At 44.0% G+C, this 12,432-nt stretch overlaps 1 protein-coding gene across 2 annotated transcripts in view; it reads left to right on the top strand.

The window, feature by feature from the left end:
* The window catches only part of dhx16 (DEAH (Asp-Glu-Ala-His) box polypeptide 16), a 98,853-nt gene that overhangs the window by 4,771 nt on the left and 81,650 nt on the right, over window positions 1-12,432 (top strand). The gene's annotated exons all lie outside the window — the stretch shown is intronic.

Raw genomic sequence — 12,432 nt, 5'->3', positions numbered from 1 at the left:
CACAGTACATTAAACTCCTGATCAGTAATGAGTTCATTAACCATTAGCGCTTTAGATGTAAGAGATCTAATATTTAATAGCCCCACCTTTAGATCAAAGGTGCTGGCAGCAGCTGTACAGTCAGTATGATCTAATTTTATATTGATTAGGTTACTGGAACAAACTCTCTGAAAATTTCTACCTTTTTGTTGAGCTCGGGGAACAGACACAGTCTCGATGTAGTGGACCCTGAGTGACGACTCTGTGCAGCTAGCAGACAGTCGGTTTAGCCTGTTCGTCTGCTCCCTGGCCTTGGCTCTGGATTGTCAGAAATTAACTAGGCCTGTTCTGAGACTATGACCTATGCTGCAGGAAATGAGAGCAGCACCTTCCCGAGTGGGATGGATACCGTCCCGCCCTAACAGGCCAGCAGTGCCCTCAAAATTAGCCCAATTATCTATAAAGCCCACACTGTTTTCAGAGCACCACCTGGACAGCCAGCAGTTCAGCGACCATAACCTGCTGTAAGCTACATCGCCACGCCTCATTGGGATGGGGCCAGAGCATACTACAGCATCGGACATCGCCCAGTGGCTATGTCTAGTCATAGTGTCTAGTGTCTAGTCCAGTGTCTAGTCACCCCAGTGGCTAGAAATTTCATAATGTGTAAACCAAACTATGCCCAACATTTGAGAACGGTGCGTCAAAACGGCGCGTTGATAAACTCTTCCCTTTACTACGTCAGCAAGGGAGATGATCCCCACGCCCCCCCTCTGGATTCCCACCCACTGTATGGATTGCCCGCCCAGTTGTAGTGAGGAGACCATAGAGGGGGGACACAACAACATGGCATCACCTAATGCCGCTTTTCCACTACAAACGCGGCTGAGTCGGGCTGAGCCGTGCCATGCTGAGTCGAGCTGAGCGGGGCTGTTGGAGTTGCATTTCGACTACAACCGCGCTGAACCGTGCTGGCTGGAAGTGGGTGGACACATTGGGTGGAGTTAGCGAAAGTGGGTGGACGTCAGGTGATGTCGTTAAGCAGCGCAAACAGTGACATCAGTGAGCTTTTAAGCGGTAGTCTCACAACCCGGAGAGTAAACAATAAACATGGAGGACATGGAGTCATTAGTGTTGCTGGTCTTGGTGCTGTGGCTTGTTGTCACCGACAACGCCAACAGATACTGGCAAGAGCGTATAGATGAGGCGAGGCGCATAAGGCTTCAGAAATTCTCGCAATTCGTAATTCTTCTCCTTCCGGGTTTGCGGTGTTTACAGATCCCAGCGTGCTCGCGGGGCGTGTGTGGGCATGTGAGGACACTCCTCCTCACCAATCAGTGCACAGGGGAGTGTCTGCTCACGCCCCCAGCCTCACTCGGCTCGCTTTGGCTCGCTTCAGCCCCACTCCAAAACGGTGCGAGTTTTAGGGGCTAAGCAGGGCTGAAATGAGCTGAGTCGTGCTGGTTTTTGGTAGTCGAAACGCGAGCCGTGTTGGGCTGAAGCGAGCTGAAGTGAGCTGAAAAAGGGTAGTGGAAAAGGGCCATAAGCGAGCGAAACATGGAAATTGCGCTGTACATGGATGTGACAACACAGAAAAGAGTCTGTTTTTACTGGCGACGGGAGAGCCCCTGAAGACGCAGTGGCTTAATTTTATTTACTCCAATAATACGCCGTCGAGTCTACCTAAGACGGTGTAATATGTTTGTCGGAAGCATTTTCCTGAGGAATGTTTCCACAACTTGGGACAGTACAGGGCAGGTTTTGCACATCAACTGTCACTGAAGCCTGGGTCCATACCAAGCATCCCTGCCGCATCAGCCACAAACACCGAACAAGTAAGTGTATAACTGGTCGTTTTGCCGTGTTTTAAAATCGGTGCGTTAGCCTAGCAATGGCTACATTAGCTGTGCAGCTAATCGCTTCCTGCAGTTAGCCAGGTACTCTGCGCTACAAAACTAAAAAGCATGCAGCATGCTCTGTTAAACTGAGTTTAGTCTGGAAATTGACTGTAACTTATGAGCTTATGTTTGACTATTGCTCCACAATGCATGTCTTCTGTTGGATAAGCGATATGTTGCTGTAGTTGCTGCTTCTATCCTCTTTGGTTATGGAGTGCGTGTTCAAGCCTAGGGTATTATACGTTCGTAAACTACCACTCCGAACACTCTCACACTCTGTTCTCTGTGTCACGTTGAGTTTATGAAAGGAGTCCGAGGGAGAACGGGGTTTTGTCTTAGCAGCGAGTATGTGTGCGCGCAGCTTGGTCAAGCCCCTCCCCCTCCCCCCATGGCCCGCCCGCCCCCACCCTCTACCCTTCCCCGCCTCCTGCTTCTCATTAGCAAAATGACGCACTGGGAAAAGCGCTGAAATGGGGCTTTCTCCCAGGAGGCTATATTTACGTGCCGAGGGTTCATTTCGAGAAAGGCTGCGGATATAACATCCGGAAGCCTCCACGAGCCCGTTTAAAGCATCAACAAACCACCATGCCATGGGCCCTTTAAGTGAAGGACAAGTTAAAGAACAGATTTCAGGTAATTTTTTGACATACACTACCGTTCAAAAGTTTGGGGTCACTTTGAAATGTCCTTATTTTTGAAAGAAAGCCCTGTTCTTTTCAATGAAGATCACTTTAAACTAATCAGAAATCCACTCTATCCATTGCTAATGTGGTAAATGACTATTCTAGCTGCAAATGTCTGGTTTTTGGTGCAATATCTCCATAGGTGTATAGAGGCCCATTTCCAGCAACTCTCACTCCAGTGTTCTAATGGTACAATGTGTTTGCTCATTGCCTCAGAAGGCTAATGGATGATTAGAAAACCCTTGTACAATCATGTTAGCACAGCTGAAAACAGTTGAGCTCTTTAGAGAAGCTATAAAACTGACCTTCCTTTGAGCAGATTGAGGCTACATCCACATGACAACGGCAACGAGATTTTTTTTTTTTAAATATCGCGTCCACATGGGCAACGGATCAGTAAAATATCAGGTACATGTGGAAACGCGGCGCTTGCTGAAAACGATGCAATACACATGCCACACCACTACGTGCGCTGTAAGACGGTCCCATCGGAGACACCAGAACAATAGAAGAAGTAGACGCATGCGCATAAACCCCTTCTTCTGTAGCATCAGCCACATAAAGTTTTGATTATTAATCAGTAGCGTAAAACGAAAGACGCGGAAAGAGGAATGAATGGGGGTAGATGGAAGCCGGTACGCCAACATTCTGATATCCTCCAGAATTCTTTAATGGTCCGGGATAAATTGAATGCTACACGTTGATGGATAACTTTGTTCTTCTACGCCCTTTTTGAGGAATGTATTGTCGGACTTAAACCAACATCTGAAGAGGTGAGATCGCTCCTTTTTTTTTTTTCCTATTTTTGCTGGCGGGATTGTTTTTGTTTTCGGAAAGTGCACGGGCGGTGCGCGGTTTGGTACTGCTTCCGCAGTGTTTGGACTAAAGACTCTGCCCTAAGGGCTATTTCTCTCTCTCTCTCTCTCTCTCTCTCTCTCTCTCTGCACCATTACACAATAAATGTTCACAGTGAAAATATTTTGTAAGCACGTTTCATAAAGCAAGTTATAGGATTTGTTGACAACTCGCATCAAGTTCGTTACACTTCTACCCGGCGTGAAGCACTGACAGTCATCTGGTTGTGACATCATCGTAAACAAATCCATTCTACTCATCCAGACGACTTCGCAATGGGGCCGTTGCCAGATTTTTCCACTCTGGAACCCGTTCTCAAAAGATTTCGTTTTGGGGCACCCAAAACACCGGTGCCATGTGGACGCCAGGCCGAAATGATAAACAATTTTATCAGATTCACCTGAATCCGTTGCCGTGTGGACAGGGCCTGAGTTTCTGGAGCATCACATTTGTGGGGTCGATTAAATGCTCAAAATGGCCAGAAAAATGTCTTGACTATATTTTCTATTCATTTTACAACTTATGGTGGTAAATAAAAGTGTGACTTTTCATGGAAAACACAAAATTGTCTGGGTGACCCCAAACTTTTGAACGGTAGTGTATGTGTATGGTAGTTTTGTGTAATCTGCTATAAGATAAAGAAGATTAAGTGTAGCTTTAAGCAGGGCTGGGAGAAACAAATAAAGTGATTCTTGGAGAGGACTTTTTTTTTTTTTTGACAGTTCAGAATCCACGATTTCCATAGTGCTTTAAAGGAACAGTCCCCCGTATTTCCATAATGAAATATGCTCTTATCTGAATTGAGACGAGCTGCTCCGTACCTCTCCGAGCTTTGCACGACCTCCCAGTCAGTCAGACGCAGTCCGACGCGCTGTCACTCCTGTTAGCAATGTAGCTAGGCTCAGTATGGCCAACGGTATTTTTTGGGGCTGTAGTTAGATGCGACCAAACTCTTCCATGGTTTTCCTGTTTACATAGGTTTATATGACCAGTGATATGAAACAAGTTCAGTTACACAAATTGAAACGTAGCGATTTTCTATGCTATGGAAAGTCCGCACTATAATGACAGGCGTACTAACACCTTCTGCGCGCTTCGACAGCGCACTGATATCTGAGTTCCGTATCAATGCGCTGCCGAAGCGCGCAGAAGGTGTTAGTACGCCTGTCATTATAGTGCGGACTTTCCATAGCATAGAAAATCGCTACGTTTCAATTTGTGTAACTGAACTTGTTTCATATCACTGGTCATATAAACCTATGTAAACAGGAAAAACGCGGAAGAGTTTGGTCGCATCTAACTACAGCCCCAAAAAATACCATTGGCCATGCTGAGCCTAGCTACATTGCTAACAGGAGTGGCAGCGCGTCTGACTGCGTCTGACTGACTGGGAGGTCGCGCAAAGCTCGGAGAGGTACGGAGCAGCTCGTCTCAATTCAGAGAAGAGCATATTTCATTATGGAAGTACGGTGGACTGTTCCTTTAAATATAAGGCTGTAAGCTTTGTGTTAGTTGTCTCTAATATTTATGCCCCAATATCTTGACCACATTTTAGGATGAAAATAACCATTTTAGATATGTTATTTTATATTGAAAAATTAGCTGTCTCGGAGAGAACATTTTTTGACACAATTACATACTCATTTGATCAAAATAGTCTGAAAACTTACTGGCATTCAACATTAAAACTTAACTATGTTTCCAATGATATGGAACCAAATATTTGTTTTATGGTATAAAGAATGATTTAAGTGCATCCCGTTTGGAGCTACCTGTGGTCAAAAAAGCACTTTTTCTAAATGACACGAGTAATTTTGCTAAATATGACACATATTGCCATACATTCACCAAAAATAACGTTATCACCAAATTTTTTTTGCATGGTAAATAGAGCTATCACAGGGCTACAATAAACAACCAAGTTTATTTAGTCAAGCCTTTTGATATTCAAGATAAGTGTTAAATGTGATTTTTAGCTTGCGTACCCTGATTGTAAAACAACCCTTTTACCAAGGTTCCAGACCTTAATTAGCTTATTGAGCTGTGGCTTGTTCAAACTCTTCGTTAGGAAAGGTCAGATGATGCAGATTTCAAAGCTGTATAAATTCTCTGACTCCTCAAACTTGTCCTTAAAATCAGCAGCCATGGGCTCCTCTAAGCAACTCCCTCGCATTCTGAATAATAAAATAATTGATGCTCACAAGGCAGGAGAAGGCTACAAGAATATAGCAAAGTGTTTTCAGGTAGCCGTTTCCTCAGATCGTCATGTTATTAAGAAATGGCAGTTAACAGAAACAGTGGAGATCAAGGTGCGTCAAGTCAAGTTTATCTGTATAGCGCTTTTAACAATAAACATTGTCGCAAAGCAGTTTTACAGAATTTGAACGACTTAAAACATGAGAGAATTTTATCCCTAATCTATCCCCGATGAGCAAGCCTGTGGCGACGGTGGCAAGGAAAAACTCCCTCAGACGACATGAGGAAGAAACCTCGAGAGGAACCAGACTCAAAAGGGAACCCATCCTCATTTGGGCAACAACAGACAGCCTGACTATAATATTAACAGTTTTAACATGAAGTCAGTTTCGTTGATGTTATAAACTCTTCATTGATGGAAACTTGAGTGCAAAACTGTTCATGACAACTGCAGTCCTAAAGTTAGCAAGTCAACTGTAGCCCTCAGCCATAAAAGCATGACTGCATTAAATAAGTGCTGCATTAAAAAAACAAAACAAAAAAAATCAACACATCTCTCTCATGGAAATAAAGATACAAATGTCATTGTCCTGTGGTCAAGTGCAGTGTTGTAGTCCGAGTCAGTCAGTCTCAAGTCCCCAGTGTTCAAGTCTACCCTCAGCGCCAGGCATTGCCCGAATGCCCGATTTACCCAACCAAGACGCAAGGGCAGGAATATTTTAGAGTTAGGCCCATTCGGGCACACCTATGGTCGACTTCTTTAAGCACAAAAATGATTTTCGAGTGAGTACATGACAAAAAACAAGACGCATTAACCAGCTTCCTCACCTCCCTTTGGGTTGCCATTTTGTTTTGTTTTTTCTTCCCGATTTGTAACAGCGATTCTGATTGGCTTGCTTCAGGCACGCGCATTTTTGTCTATGTTCTTAAAGTGGTGCATATAGTGTAACAAGTAGCATCTGTGAGCAGGGATTCTCAGCAGTCAAAAGAATCAAAAGGTGACTGGAGATCCTCACTCACCCCGAGCTTAAAAACCCTCTTGCAGTTTCTCTACGTAGTGTTTCTCAACCACTGGGCCGCGAAATTTTTTTTTTTCCCCAAGTTTGAGGCCAAATACTAAATAGTTAAGGATGTCACTGGCCTCAATGCCAGGCATTGCCCGAATATCCGATTTACCCAACGAAGATGCTCGGGCAGAAATATTTTACCGAGTTAAGCCCGTTCGGGTACACCTATGGTCAGCTTCTTTTAGCACAAAAATAATTTTCGAGCGAGTACATTACAAAAAACAAGACATATTAACCAGCTTCCTCACCTCCCTTTGGGTTGCCGTTTTGGGTTTTTCTTCCCTGGAGAAGACCCTGGAGTGGTGGTGCACTGTTCTACTATGCAGCGACACCTGAACAAATATGACCTTCATGGAAGAGTCATCAGAAGAAAACCGTTCCTGCGTCCTAGCCACAAAATTCAGTGTCTGAAGTTTGCAAATGAACATCTAAATAAGCCTGATGCATTTTGGAAACAAGTCCTGTGGACTGATGAAATCAAAATAGAACTTTTTGGCCACAATGTGCAAAGGTATGTTTGGAGAAAAAAGGGTGCCAAATTCCAGGAAAAGAACACCTCTCCAACTCTGAAGCATGGGTGTGGATCGATCATGCTTTGGGGTTGTGTTGCAGCCAGTGGCACAGGGCACATTTCACTGGTCGAGGGAAGCATGGATTCGAATAAATACCAGCAAACTCTGGAAGCAAACATCACACCATCTGTAAAAAAGTTGAAGTTAAAAAGAGGATGGGTCCTACAATAAGACGATGATCCAAAACACACCTCAAAATCTACAATGGAATACCTCAAGAGGCACAAGCTGAAGGTTTTGCCCTGGCCCTCACAGTCCCCTGACCTAAACATCATTGAAAATCTGTGGATAGATCTCAAAAGAGCAGTGCATGCAAGACAGCCCAAGAAACTTGTAGAACTGGAAACCTTTTGCAAGGACGAATGTGTGAAAATCCCCCAGGTAAGAACTGAAAGATTATTAGCTGGCTGCAAAAAGTGTTTACAAGCTGTGATACTTGCCAAAGGGGGTGTTACTAGGTACTAACCATGCAGGGTGCCCAAACTTTTGCTTCGGGCCCTTTTCCTTTTTTGTCATTTTGAAAATGTAAAAGATGAAAATAAAAAATTGTTTTTGTTTAAATATAAAGGGAATGAGTCATCTTTAACTTTATGCCTTTTGGAGGTCATTTCATCTTCAACTTGCTTAAGGCAGATTCTACCATAACCGAGGCCAGTTAAGTCCCATCTCCTTAAATTGCTGAATTGATTATTTTGATCATTCTATTAAGTTTTTCTCGTAGCATTTGGGGTCTTGGACATTCACAGTAAATTTTAGGACAGTAGTCCTGGTAACTAATTAATAAAAGCCTGACATGACGGACATGCTAAACGACAATAGAAACACATCGGTTTCTATCATCAAAATCTGACAGACAAACTAACGGCTACCATCATTTTCTGACAGACGCTCTAGATGACAATAGCAACAAAACCGTTTCTTACATTATTAATCTGACAAATTTAGTAATATTAAATACCTCATCACTAGAACCAAATAATAAAATAAAATATTGAAATAAAAAAGATTAAATTTATTTTCAAAATTGAAATATCAACAATAATTGTCAGAACAGTGACGATAGACACGACTGGGTCACTTTCGCGGGGAAATAACACATTGAAATGGCCTGTCGGCTGAAAGGGTCGCAAGTGGCTCTGATTTATCTCAACTTACGATAGTTTTCCTCCAGAAAATTTTAAATATGAATGCACAAATATATTCTCAATGTTTCTATCATCAAAAATTTCTATCGTCAGGATAGCTGACTGAAAATCTTACCTTGATTTATTTGATGAAATCTAGCTGTCGGAACTCCAAGTCTTGCCCGGAAGTAAATGTCTGCTGTCACAAAAATCACGCGCAGTAGAATTTCCTCTTTGCGTCAGTCAACATGTGCGTGGTGAGGGCTTGAATTTTGCTATCGTCAGGTGCATTTGACTGACAGACTGACGATAGCATTTTTTAAAAATAACTGTGGGCTTCTCTCGTGAACGAAATAGTTTTTTCGCTGTTAATCTATTTCAACTCTATCTGTTGACACCCAAAAATGATAAAGCCTGCTTCCACACGATAACTACCAAAGATCCATAATGGCCGAGTCTATCGTCAGGTCATCTGACAGAAATTCACTGACGATAGCAACAGGGATAATGAAAGTGATTTTTAAAATGGGAGTTATGTCTGTCAGATATGTCAAAGAAATAGAACTTTATTCTTTAAAAATCTTTTATTGATATACTCAGTGTATTTTTAAATGACGTGCTGTTTTAGAAGACCAAATACCGTATTTTCAATCTTGAAAATATTACCTCACTGAAAAAAGGACAAGAAAAATTTCTTATTTTGTGGGCAAGTGGTTAATGGATCCAGTTACGGTAGAATCTGCCTTAACTGTTCACAGGAACAGCAATTTTGACCAGGGGTGCCCAAACTTTTGCTTACCAGTGTATCGCGATACTTAAGGATATTTTCACGGTGCACGATATGTATCGCAATATTTCATTTCCTTCAGGTTTTGCCAACAAATCAGTGCAACCACATCAGACATCCCAACCTGACAAAATTCATTTCAGGGAGGTCTCTGCCAAAGTCAATTTCACATCTTCATGGTTCTCAGGATTGACCACTGACAGATTTGTCAAGATTTGATCTCTCACTGGGAATTTTTCCTTTATTTTTTGAAAGCTTCTGACATTGAATGCTTTCGCATCTCTGTAGAATTGCTTTGTCTTGTGACTGGAGAGTGCTGATTTTCACATCGGGAAATCACATATTTGACAGAAGATGGATGGTCAATCCTGATAATAGTCCCTGAAGATACGGTATTAATTGTACAGCGTAAATTTTGCTCATGTTGTGAGAGAATCTCTTTCAGAGCACAGAAAAAACAATGAGTTGAGAGAGATAACAGGATGGCGTGTCCATTCATTTGATATTGAAATCATGTTTTTAGATGTAATATAACGTCACACGTGTTTCAGTGGACAAAAAGGTAACGACAAGGTTCAGAAATACACAGGGAAGTTTATCAGAGTGATAAATTATAAATTATAATCTTGCAACGGGGGCGGCACGGTGGTGTAGTGGTTAGCATTGTCGCCTCACAGCAAGAAGGTCCTGGGTTCGAGCCCCGTGGCCGGCGAGGGCCTTTCTGTGCGGAGTTTAGATGTTCTCCCCGTGTCCGCGTGGGTTTCCTCCGGGTGCTCCGGTTTCCCCCACAGTCCAAAGACATGCAGGTTAGGTTAACTGGTGACTCTAAGGGTGTTTTCACACTTGGTCCCTTTCAGCCATCTAACCGAACTCAGATCGATGACTCAGCATTTTTTGCGCATATGTGAACACTCCAACCGTACCCAGACCCCTTTAAAGCGAACCGAACTGAGACCACCTCAGGAGGTGGTCTCAGTACGGTTCGCTAAAAATCAACGGTACGGTTCACCTAATCTGCGCATTGTGAACAAAAAGCGCACCGGGTTCACTTCGTCTTTTTCACTGTAGTTTAACCTTCTTCGTTTGCCGTAGTTGGTCACGTGACTGTAGCAGGGAAACTCAACTTCCTTTTGGAACTTACCACAGCCGCTGGAATAAATTTATTTTCCTTAAGCCGCACTATTTTGATCAAAGAATACAGCAGGGCAAGCATGGCAGCAGACATTTTGATTCAAGAGAAAATTACCCAGAATTCCGTGCACTGGGGGTCTGAGGGCTCTAGAGGACCTGGTGTGAACAGAAAGAGGACTGAGGCCCCATCAAAGCTTAACTGGACCAGAAAGAGAACCCAGTCCTCTTTGTAATAAATTCACAGTGTGAACACAAAAAGAACTGGGTTCTTTTTCTGTTGGTCCACTTTTTGGTCCACTTAAAGAGGACTGAGTCTGGTTCCTTTAAAGGGGACCAGGTGTGAAAACACCCTAAATTGAGCGTAGGTGTGAATGTGAGTGTGAATGGTTGTCTGTGTCTATGTGTCAGCCCTGTGATGACCTGGCGACTTGTCCAGGGTGTACCCCGCCTTTTGCCCGTAGTCAGCTGGGATAGGCTCCAGCTTGCCTGCGACCCTGTAGAACAGGATAAAGCAGCTAGAGATAATGGATGGATGGCTGAATCTTGCAATGGCTTTTTCCTTTGCGCCAATTCCGTGATTATTGTAGGGACTTTATCTTAAAATTTCAAACAGGTTCAATTCACCTTAAAATCAGCTCTCTGTAAAGGGACACCACAAGAAGATCATAGGTTTTGGAATTTTGGGGAAAAATTTTTTATGGTTGCAGAGATACGATGATTTTAGTTTTTTTTTTTTTTAAATTAAATAAATAACGTTAATTGTGCGCTGACCCCCAACACACACGCACCTCTACTTAATGTTGTAGCACAAAATAGAAAGGGTGTACATGGTCCTAATTGGTTCTGTTTGAACCAGAAAAGGTTGTAGTTTTAACTTATGCCGCTTTTCCACTACCAACGCGGCTGAGTTGGGCTGAGCCGTGCTGTGCTGAGTTGGGCTGAGTCGAGCTGAGTGGGGCTGTTGGAGTTGCATTTCGACTACAACCGCACTGAACCGTGCTGGCTGGAAGTGGGTGGACACATTGGGTGGAGTTAGCGAAAGTGGGTGGACGTCACGTGATGTCGTTAGGCGGTGCAAACAGTGACATCAGTGACCTTTTAAGCGGTAGTCTCACGACCCGGATAGTAAACAATAAACATGGAGGACATGGAGTCGTTAGTGTTGCTGGTCTTGGTGCTGTGGCTTGTTGTCACCGACAACGCCAACAGATACTGGCAAGAGCGTATAGATGAGGCGAGGCGCATAAGGCTTCAGAAATTCTCGTAATTCTTCTTCTTCCGGGTTTGCGGTGTTTACAGATCCCAGCGTGCTCACGGGGCGTGTGTGGGCGTGTGAGGACACTCCTCCTCACCAATCAGTGCACGGGGAGTGTCTCCTCACGCCCCTAGCCCCACTCAGCTCGGTTTGGCTCGCTTCAGCCCCACTCCAAAACCCTGCGAGTTTTGGGGGCTAAGCAGGGCTGAAGCGAGCTGAGTCGTGCTGCTCTGAGGTAGTCAAAACGCGAGCCGTGTCGGGCTGAAGTGAGCTGAAAAAGGGTAGTGGAAAAGGGCCATTAGTTTTGGAGGCGAATCCTAACAAATTCCTGCCTGTTGCGCGACACCTGCTCCTGCAGCTCCAGCACTCTAAAGTGAAAGTAATTTATTGCCTTTATTTAGCCTTGTGCTGAGCAAGTGAGCTTACAAAGATGACAATTACAAAGAGACACTACTTTATCATAACTGTGAAAGTTGAACACCAAATCAGTTTAAAAAAAAAAAAAAGATGATTTGTACCATCGGGGCGGCACGGTGGTGTAGTGGTTAGCACTGTCGCCTCACAGCAAGAAGGTCCTGGGTTCGAGCCCCGTGGCCGGCGAGGGCCTTTCTGTGCGGAGTTTGCATGTTCTCCCCGTGTCCGCGTGGGTTTCCTCCGGGTGCTCCGGTTTCCCCCACAGTCCAAAGACATGCAGGTTAGGTTAACTGGTGACTCTAAATTGACCGTAGGTGTGAATGGTTGTCTGTGTCTATGTGTCAGCCCTGTGATGACCTGGCAACTTGTCCAGGGTGTACCCCGCCTTTCGCCCGTAGTCAGCTGGGATAGGCTCCAGCTTGCCTGCGACCCTGTAGAACAGGATAAAGCGGCTAGAGATAATGAGATGAG

The sequence above is a fragment of the Neoarius graeffei genome, chromosome 17 (genome assembly GCF_027579695.1).
Source record: "Neoarius graeffei isolate fNeoGra1 chromosome 17, fNeoGra1.pri, whole genome shotgun sequence".
Classification (NCBI taxonomy): domain Eukaryota; kingdom Metazoa; phylum Chordata; class Actinopteri; order Siluriformes; family Ariidae; genus Neoarius; species Neoarius graeffei.
This window is presented reverse-complemented; position numbering and strand designations above follow the sequence as displayed.